Raw genomic sequence first — 10,399 nt, 5'->3', positions numbered from 1 at the left:
CGCTCCCGCGGCATATGGAGGTTCCCAGGCTAGGGGCCGAATCGGAGCTGTAGCCACCGGCCTACGCCAGAGCCACAGCAACGCGGGATCCAAGCTGCATCTGCAACCCACACCACAGCTCACGGCAACGCCGGATCCTTAACCCACTGAGCAAGGGCAGGGACCGAACCCGCAACCTCATGGTTCCCAGTCGGATTCGCCAACCACTGCGCCACGACGGGAACTCCTCATTTTCTTTTAGTTCTTTTAAAAGTAGTACTTCCTAATTTTGATGAAACCTCAATTATGAATCTATTCTTTTATGTTTTATGTTATAGCTAAGAAAGCTTTATCTAAACAATTTCATAGGATTTCCCCTATGTTTTCTTATAAAGGTGTTATGACTTTAGATTTTACATTCATGTTTATGATCTGTTCCCAATTGATTTTTATATATGGTACAAGGTATGGAATGAGGTCCATTATTTTACATGTGTATATTCAATTATTCCAGCACCATTTGCTGAAAAGACTGTCCTTTTGCCGTGAACTTGCCTGTGTACCTTTGCAAAAGATCAGTTGTCCCTTAAATTGTACAAATGTTTTATTGGGTCAGTCTCCCAAGGCAATAGGAATAAAACCAAAAATAAGCAAATGGAAACTAATCAAAGTTACAATCTTTTGTACAGCAAAGGAAACCATTAAAAAAAGGTAAAGAGGAGTTCCTGTCGTGGCTCAGTGGTTAACGAATCCAACTAGGAACCATGAGGTTGCAGGTTCACAATCCCTGGCCTTGCTCAGTGGGTTGAGGATCCAGTGTTGCTGTGAGCTGTGGTGTAGGTTGCAAACGCGGCTCGGATCCCATGTTGCTGTGGCTCTGGCGTAGGCTAGTGGCTACAGCTCCGATCCGACCCCTAGCCTGGGAACCTCCATATGCCAACAGAGCAGCTCTAAAAAAGACCAAAAAAAAAAAAAAAAAAAAAGGTAAAGACAATGTACAGAATTGAATAAAACAACTGCAAATGATGCAACCTACAAGTGCTTACTCTCCAAAATATGCAAACAACTCACACAACTCAACAAAAAAATGAAAAACCCAATTGAAAAATGGGCAGAAAACCTAAAAAGACTTTCTCTAAAGATGACATATGAATGGTGAGTTAGCCCATGAAAAGATGTTCAACATTGACAATTATTAGGGAAATGCTAATCAAAACTACTATGAGGTACCACCTCATACAAGTCAGAATGGCCATCATTAATAAGTCTACAAATAACAAATGCTGCAGAGGGTGTAGAGAAAAGGGAACCCTCCTGAACTGTTAGTGGGAATGTAAGTTGGTACAACCACTATGGAGATCAGTATAGAGGTTCTCAGTAAATTGGAAATAGAATTATCATATGATCTAGCAATCCCACTCCGGAGCATACATCCAGAAAAACTATAATTCAAAAGATACATGCACTGCTATGTTCATAGCAGCACTACTCACAATAACTAAGGCATGGAAACAACCTAAGTGCCAATTGGCAGATGAATGGATTAAGATGTGCTACCTATGTGCAATGAAACACTACTCATCCATAAAAAAGAATGAAATAATGCCTTTCATAGAAACATGGATACAACAGATACGGAGATTATCATACTGAGTTAAGTAAGTTAGAGAAAGACAAACTTACAGGTGGAATGCAGATTATGGCACAAATGAACCTATCTATGAAACAGAATCAGATCCTCACAGACATAGAGAACAGACTTGTGGTTGCCACAGGGGAGGAGGGACAAAGTGGGATGGACTTGGAGTTTGGGGTTAGTACATGTAAACTATTACATTTAGAATGGATAAACAATAAGGTCCTACTGCATAGCACAGGGAACTATAGCCAGTCTCCTGGGATATATAAGAGCACTTTGCTGTACAGCAGAAATTGACACAACATTGCAAATCAACTTCAAATGTAAAAGGAAAATAACTAAATGAAAAAAAAGATATATATTGAAAAAACAAATAAAAAAAGATCAGTTTTCCTTGAATGCTTGGATTATTTCTGTACTCTCTATTTTTCCTAGCGAATTATTTGTCCACTTTTATACCAATATTACACTGTGTTGAATACTTTATAATAGTCTTGGAGTAAAGTACTGTAAATTCTCCGTTTTGATCCTCTTTAAAAAGTTTTGTCCTTTGTATTTCCAAAAATATTTTACAATCAGCTTATCAATTTCTATAAAAACATCTGCTGGGATTTTGTTGAACTTGTACTGAATCCGTAGATTAATTTAAAATAAATTGTTATCTAACAATATTGATTCTTTTAGCCCATGAATACAGTACTATCTCTCCATTTATTTAAATCTTTAATTTTTCTCAGTGATGTGTTGTAGTTTTCATAGTACAATTCTTATACGACTCCTCACACATTTATCCTTAAGTATTTCATGTTTTAATGCTATCGTAAATGGTATTTTTGTTTAATTTCAGTATCTGATAGTTTATTGCTATACAACTGATGTTTTATATTGACCTTCAATTCTTCAACCTTATTTAATCCACTTAATTGTAGATATTTTTTGGTAGATTTCATCTGCAAAGACAGTTTTATTTCTTCTCTTCCTTTATGAATGCTTTTAATTTCTTTTTATTGCCTTTGGGGAGTTTCTCATAAGCAAGTACAATTTAGAGGTCAACAAATGATTTAAAAGAAGGTTTTTTTCCCTCACAGATTTTGGGCCTTCTCCCAATGAATGTCTCCCTCCTGTTTAGATTTTTTTCCTCTCAATTTCCAGCCATTCTGACAGCCCTAAATTCTATCCTTTGGTACCTCAAGCCAATAAGATGTTTATGTTTTCTGCCTGAGTTCTAGAGTCTCTGCTCCTAGTGGTCTGAAGAGGGTCTTGGGGAAAAGCTATCTGAAAGTGGGTCTCTGCCATGCCTATCCATTCTTCCAAGGATTGAATTCCTTCAAATTTTTGCCTGTTTTTGGTCACTCTCCATTACCTTTAAATAGTTTTTTTAAAAGAAATATTTATATTTTGCTCTAAATTTATAATTTTTATATGCAGCATATTTTATACATTTATGACAGCTTTTGTCCCAGACAATTTTTTTTTTTTTTTTTTTTTTTTTGCTGCATCTGCATTATGTGGAAGTTCCCTGAACAGGGATAGAACCTGTGCCATAGCAGCAACACTAGTCTCTGCAGTGGCAATGCTGGATCCTTAACCTGCTGTACCACAAGGGAACTCCATGTTCCAGACAATATTTATACTGATGTTTGAATAGAAAACAACCTTGGAATATAGAAATCAGTGCTCTGTTGTGACATGAGAAATGAAGTCCTTTGTTTTTGACGTGGGATTCTGGTTTCTTGTGCAAGTGTCGATGAAACTTGTTAGCTTGCAGATAGAGGAAAATCTCAGACTCTTTCCCCAGCCCTTGACAGAGGGCTATTCTTGTACCCATTACTCTGCTATTATGAGAATCTGGACCAATTTTATATATAATCACTGCATTATATTCCATGATGTATAAACATATTTATTCGGTTATTCTCTAATGGGAATGATTTTTTTCTCTTTCCCTATGCCAGTGCAAATAATGTAGTTAATAAATATACTCTTGTAAAAAGCCCACTCTGTTCTGCTGTTTTTGTTTGATTTTTGTTTTCTTTTTTTCAGTTAAATAGATCTCCAAGCATATGATGACTTTATCCTTATTCCACTTCTGTTGTTCGTCTGTTGATTATGTTGATGAGCTGTTTGCCATATAAAGCATCTAAGGTTTACATGGTCAATTAAGTCTACATGTAACAGCTATTAAACATTTTTTAAAAAAAGAACCAAAGTCCAAATTCATTCCAAATGCTAGAGCTGAGAATCTGTAAATTACTTTTCTCCCTATAGCTAGCTTTTGTTGAGTCCATGGCCCAGATTCATAGGCCCCCGGACTCCTAGGCTTTGATAACTCCAGGCCCAGAGTAGTTGTGTGTGTGTGTGTGTGTGTGTGTGTGTGTGTGTGTTCACAACTGCTTTCTGCAGTTTACTATCTTTGGGTTATCTCAGTGTCTTCTTTCTTGCCCACTAAGCCCTTCAAAAACTGTGTACCAAATTTTTATACTAAATTCCCTCTGCTGAAATAATTAGTGCATTTCTTGCTTTCCTGACTGGATCCTAATACACAGTTTCATAAAAACTTCTAGGCCTTGATTTTTTAATATCTTCCCTAAAGACCAGTTGTACGTATCTTATGTTTTCTGCTAATACTTAATTTTCTGTGCATGGGGAATTTTAATATATCTGAAATTTAGATTATTATATAAGAGAAAATCAAATTTTAATTTTATTCCAAATGAATACTCAGAATAGCAATCATTTACTAATTTATCCTTTTCCCACTAAGTTATAACATCCAATGATCATGTCAATTGTCATATACACTAAATTTCAGGAGCCTAATCAATTTTAGACCACCTCTACCAATTCCATATTGCAATACTACAGTAGCTTTATAGTTTGATATATTTAAAACTTTTATTTCTATTTATAGATGCTTGTGTCAAGAAATTTTAAAAAGTCATTGATCTTGTTAGTATTTATCTAGTATCCAGCTTTAAAATTAAATCCTGATTAATTATAGAATATTTTTCTAGAATTTCTGGTTGACAGGCTTATAATGTATAAAGTTTAATTTATATAAAATAACATTAATGTTGTTGAAACAAACTTTTTTTGTTTTAAATTTTATTTCAAACAAATTAATTTGGATTTATAAACTTTTCTTGTATATGTTTTTCATTCATTTACTTCAAACTCTATCTCTCCCTTATAATGTGCATATAGCTGAATTTTTAGCTTCTTTCTTTCCTTCTTTTTTTGTTTTAGTCCTGCACCCAACCCATGGCATATGAAGGTTCCTAGACTAGTGGTCAAATTGGAGCTGTAGCCACTGGCCCACACCACAGCCACAGCAATGCCAGAACCGAGCAGCATCTGTGACCTACACCACATCTCATGGCAACGCTGGATCCTTAACCCACTGAGTGAGGGCAGGGATCAAACCTGCATCCTCATGGATGCTAGTCAGATTTGTTTCCACTGAGCTAAAATGGGAACTTCTAGCTTATTTCTTAATATTGTCTGATAACATATCTCTTTTAATTGAAAATTTCAATTTATTTAAATATACCATTATTTTTCATAATATGAATTTTCCTGCATATCTTATTGAGGTTTATTCTTGTCTTGATTTTTTGTTTTTTCTCCTTTTTCTTCCTCCACCACTTCATTATTTATCTTTTTTCTTTCCCTCTTTTGAATTCATCAGGTTCTATTGTATTGGGAATTGTAATCTCTAGTTCTGTTATTTTAGTTCATACCATGGAAATTTAAATTTTAAATGTAGTTAATATCATTATAATTCCTTTAAACCAAGGAGTCATGAACTTTTTCTTTTCTTTTTATTTTATTTTATTTTTTATTTTTTATTTTATTTTCCCACTGTACAGCAAGGGGGTCAGGTTATCCTTATATGTATACATTACAATTACATTTTTCCCCCACCCTTTCTTCTGTTGCAACATGAGTATCTAGACAAAGTTCTCAATGCTATTCAGCAGGATCTCCTTGTAAATCTATTCTAAGTTGTGTCTGATAAGCCCAAGCTCATGAACTTTTTCTATAAAGAGCCAGACAGTAAGTATTTTAAGCTTTGGTCTTTTTGCAACTACAGCTCTGCTATTGTAGCATGAAAGCAGCTATAGACACTATGAAAACAAATAGACGTAGCAGTATTCCAAGAAGCAATCCTCTTTAATACCACATAAAAATACTTAGGAATAAACCTAACCAAGGAGATTAAAGACTTAAATACTGAGAACTATAAAATATTAATAAAGAAATTAAGGATGATTCAAAGAAATAGAAAAATATCCCATGCTCTTGGAGGGGAAGAAATGATATCCTTGTAATGGTTATACTACTCAAAGCAATCTACAGATTTAATGCAATCTCTATCAAATTACTCATGACATTTCTCACAGAATTAGAACAAATAATCCCACTATTTATATAGAACCATAAAAGACCCAGAATTATTAAAGCAATCCAGAGGAAAAAGAGAAAAGCAGGAAGCATAGACTTACCAGACTTCAGACAATACTACAAAGCTACAGTAATCAAAACAGAGTGGTGTTGGCAGAAAAGCAGACATAAGATCATTGGAACAGAATAGAGAGCCCAGAAATAAACCACACACCTATTGTCACTTAATCTTTGGCATGAGGAAAAGATAGTCTTTTCAGCAAGTGGTATTGGGAAAGCTGGATGACTACATCAAATCAATGAATTTAGAACATACCCTCATACCATACAGAAAAATAAACTCAAAATATATTAAAGTCCTAAATTTAAGGTCAGATACTATAAAACTCCCAGAGAAAAATATAGGCGGAACACTTTTTGACATAAATTGAAACAATATTTTTTTTTGGATCCATCTCCTAGAGTAATAGAAACAAAAAGAAAAATAAACAAATGGGACCAAATTAAACTTAAAACCTTTTGCAGAGCAAAGGAAACCATAAACAAAATGAAAATACAAACCAGAATGGGGAAAATATTTATAAATAATTCAACTGTGAAGTTTTTTTTTTAATTTCTAAAATATACAAACAGAATTTACATATAGTTTAATACAAAAGAAAAAAAAAAGAAGAAGAATCCAATTGAAAACTGGGCAGGATATCTAAACAGACATTTTTCCAAAGAAGATCTACAGATGGTCAAGAGGCACATGAAAAGATGCTCAACAACGTTGTTAACTATTAGAGAAATGTAAATCAAAACTACAAGGAGGTATCACCCCTCACTAATCAAGATGGCCATCATAAAAGTCTACAAACAATATGTAAAATCTAATGTGTGAAACAAATGAACCTATCTACAAAACAGAAACAGACTCACAGACATAGAGAACAGACCTGTTGTTACCAAGGGAGAGAGGGGAGGAAGCAGGATGGACTGGGAGTTTGGGGTTAGTAGATGCAAATTATTTCATTTAAAATGGATAAAAAAACAAGGTCCTACTATATAGTAGAGGGAATTATACCCAATCCCTGTGATAGACCATGATGGAAAATAATTTTAAAAAAGAATGTCTATATATGTGACTGAGTAACTTTGCAGCAGAAATTGGTGTAATATTGTAAATCAACTACACTTATAATTTAAAAAAGTTTATAAACAATAAATGCTAAAGAGGTTGCAAAGAAAAGGAAACCCTCTTACACTGTTGGGTGGAACATAAATTGGTGCAGCCACTATGGAGTTCAGTATGGAGGTTTCTAAAAATAGATTTACCATATAATCCAGCAATCCTACTCCTTGGCATAAGTCTGGAAAAGATGAAAACTCTAATTCAAAAAGATACATGCATCCTAGTGTTCACTGAAGCACTATTTACCCTGGCCAAGACTTGGAAGCAACCTAATTATCTGTCAACAGATGAATGGATAAAGACACGGTATATATACACAATGTGATTATTACTCAACCATAAAAAAGAATGAAATAATGCCATTTGCAGCAACATGGATGGACCTAGAAATTATCATACTAAATGAAGTAAGTCAGAGAAAGACAAATATGATGTCACTTATTTCTGGAATGTAAAAAAAATGATACAAATAAAATTATTTTCAAAGCAGAAACAGACTTACAGACATAGAAAGCAAAGTTATTGTTACCAAAGGGGAAAGTAGGGGAAGGGATAAATTAGGAGTTTGGGATTAACATCTGCACACCGCTATAGATAAAGAACAATGGAATATGTTTAGTACAAGGAACTATGTTTAATATATTATAATAATATACAACCTATAATGGAAAATAACTTAGAATGGAAAATAATCTAAAAAAATATATAAAACTGAATCATTTTGCTATCTATATACCTGAAACATTGTAAATCAACTTATACTTCAATGAAAAAATTTTAAAAAGATGTTCTGTTTCCCCACCTAGTTGTTCTATTTCTCCCTGCTCCCATCTCTTAGATGAGACTTTCCTTCTCTCTTTTCTGTCTACCTCATTCCCAGCTATATCAGACATTTGAATTTCAACTTTTTTTTTACTTTCCTTGTATCCTTTCCTCTGTATCAATTTTTAGGTTTTGTTAAATTAATTTAGTATTTTGATTTTATATAATAATTAGAATTTCCTTCTCAGAAATACCTTTGTTTTAGGGTGCGTGTTTTACATTTAAATAACTTTAATATTAATAATATTATATGATTTAATGTCATATATACAATATATGACACAATATACAATATAATATACTAACATGACATTTTTAAGAATATCTAACAGATATATCCATCCATACTTATCCGCTTTCTCCATTATTTCTTTCTTCCTCATGCATACTACCTTGAAGGTTGTTTTGAATAAAGTCCATTCTAGAGTATTAATCTCATTTGGGGTATGTGATATGCTCTCTAAATTCCTGCATATATATAAATATATTTTTGGCTTGCAGGGTAATAATTTTTGGCTGGTAAGAATTCTTCAATTGTAATATTTTCCTCTGATTAGTCCCTTATAGTTTCCCTGGAAAAAAAAGTCTCAGTTTATCCTTAGATTTTCATTAGCAACACTGGCGACAGGAATAGTGTGGACTCTCAGAGTCTGTCTAGGTTTATCCACCTGCCTTCCTTCACTACCAGTGTTAAATAGAAGTCCCAAGTTAACATGAGTCTTCTTTTGTCTAAATAATGTGCTGTTTTGTTCAAAGGTTTGACTTTTCAAGCTCTTAAGAGAACTTGGAAATTACACCAGAAAATACCTAGATATCTCTTTTCACACTAATCCTGCCTGAACTCATAAAATCATTTAAATCTGCAGTTTCAAGATTTCTTCAGTTTAGGTAATTCTTTTCCTGGTACGTGTTTGAACAATTGCTAATGCCCCAGCTGTTCTTTTGTCTCTTTCTGGAAATGACTATGGTTTTTTTATGTTATATATCCCAGCTCTATCATTCAACTCTTGTCTTTTTCATCATTCTGTCTGAGGTAGGCTGGACAATGCCTCCCCTCAAAAATGTCCATGTCCTAATCCCTGGAATCTATGGATATGTTACCTTGCAGATATAATTAAGGATCTCAACATGGGGAGATTATCTTGGCGGTCCAGGTAATTACAAGGATCCTCTTATAGGGATCTTCGTTTTTACAATGGAAGTGGGATGTTGGAGAGGAGAGTGGATGCTGTGCTGCTGGCTTTGAAGGCAGAGGAAGAGACCATGAGCCAGTGAGTGCACATGTCCCTAGAAACTGGAAAAGGAAGGAAACACCTCCCCTCACAAACCTTTCCAAAGGAAAGCAGCCCAGAAGACCTATTTTAGGCTGTGACCTTCAGGACCACAAAATAATGAATCTGGATTGTTTTAAGCCATCAGGTATGTGGAAATTTGTTACAGCAGCAATAGAAAATTAATATACCACCTTTTTATATTTTAAACTGTAGTTTGAGATATTTCCTGCATTAATTGTCCATGCTTTTAATTCAAATGTCAAAACTATTAGCCTCTCTTTCAGTTCTCTTGTCAAAAAATTTAGCCTAAAAAATGTGTTTTTGGTAATTCCAGAAACTTCTCTGTGCACTCTTGAGTCTCCTTAGGTGTGCTTATTATTGTTTTATTCATTTTGTACTGTGCCTCCTTCATCACTGAGCATTCTGTCCTGACTGATATAGTGCTCTTCATGGTTGCCAGACCCTCTGTGATGTTATTTTTCTTGGCCAGCTCACTGGGAATTCTTCCAGGTGGGGGATGTGCATCTGTCTCCACCCCTGGTGCAACTGTGCAGAAGCAGGCAGGCCGTCAGTCTCCTAACCAAGACACCTGGAGGAAGCCTCCCTGCTTTCTGGTGTCTTTATTCTCTCCCAGTCTCCAGGCCAAAGAACATGCATCTATTATTCTTATCTTCTTCTGTCTCCTTGGGGACAGGAAGTCTCCACATGCTCTCTCCTTTTCACCTGAGAGCCATGGCAACCTGGGCTTCCTGGTGCCAGTTCCTAGGTGCTAACCCAGCCCCAGGGGTTAGCCTCTCCTTGTGCCTTTTACTGAGCCCATGGCTTTGCTTGGGTTTGGTTGCCTATTGACACCATCAGCCATCTGACACAAGTGGGGCACGATCATTGAAATTGGTGCTGGAAAAGAAGGTCATTATTTTCCTGGAATCCAAGGATCCTGGATTTTTTAAAAAAATCTTTTGAATATTCTTCATATGTCCCATTTTCTCATTAAATGTAATGTATAAAAGCACTAATTGTAAGTTTTTTAATGGTGTCATCTCCATTCAAAAATTTATCTTCATTTTTAGTGTTCTGGAATATGTCTTTATCTGACTCTTCTGAAGA

The sequence above is a fragment of the Sus scrofa genome, chromosome 1, assembly GCF_054392235.1.
Source record: "Sus scrofa isolate SSC_HxYL_T2T_F1_AM1 chromosome 1, Sscrofa_HxYL_maternal_Yorkshire_Landrace_v2.0, whole genome shotgun sequence".
Taxonomy (NCBI): Eukaryota; Metazoa; Chordata; class Mammalia; order Artiodactyla; family Suidae; genus Sus; species Sus scrofa.
The sequence above is the reverse complement of the archived record's forward strand: the minus strand, read 5'-3'. Positions refer to the sequence as shown.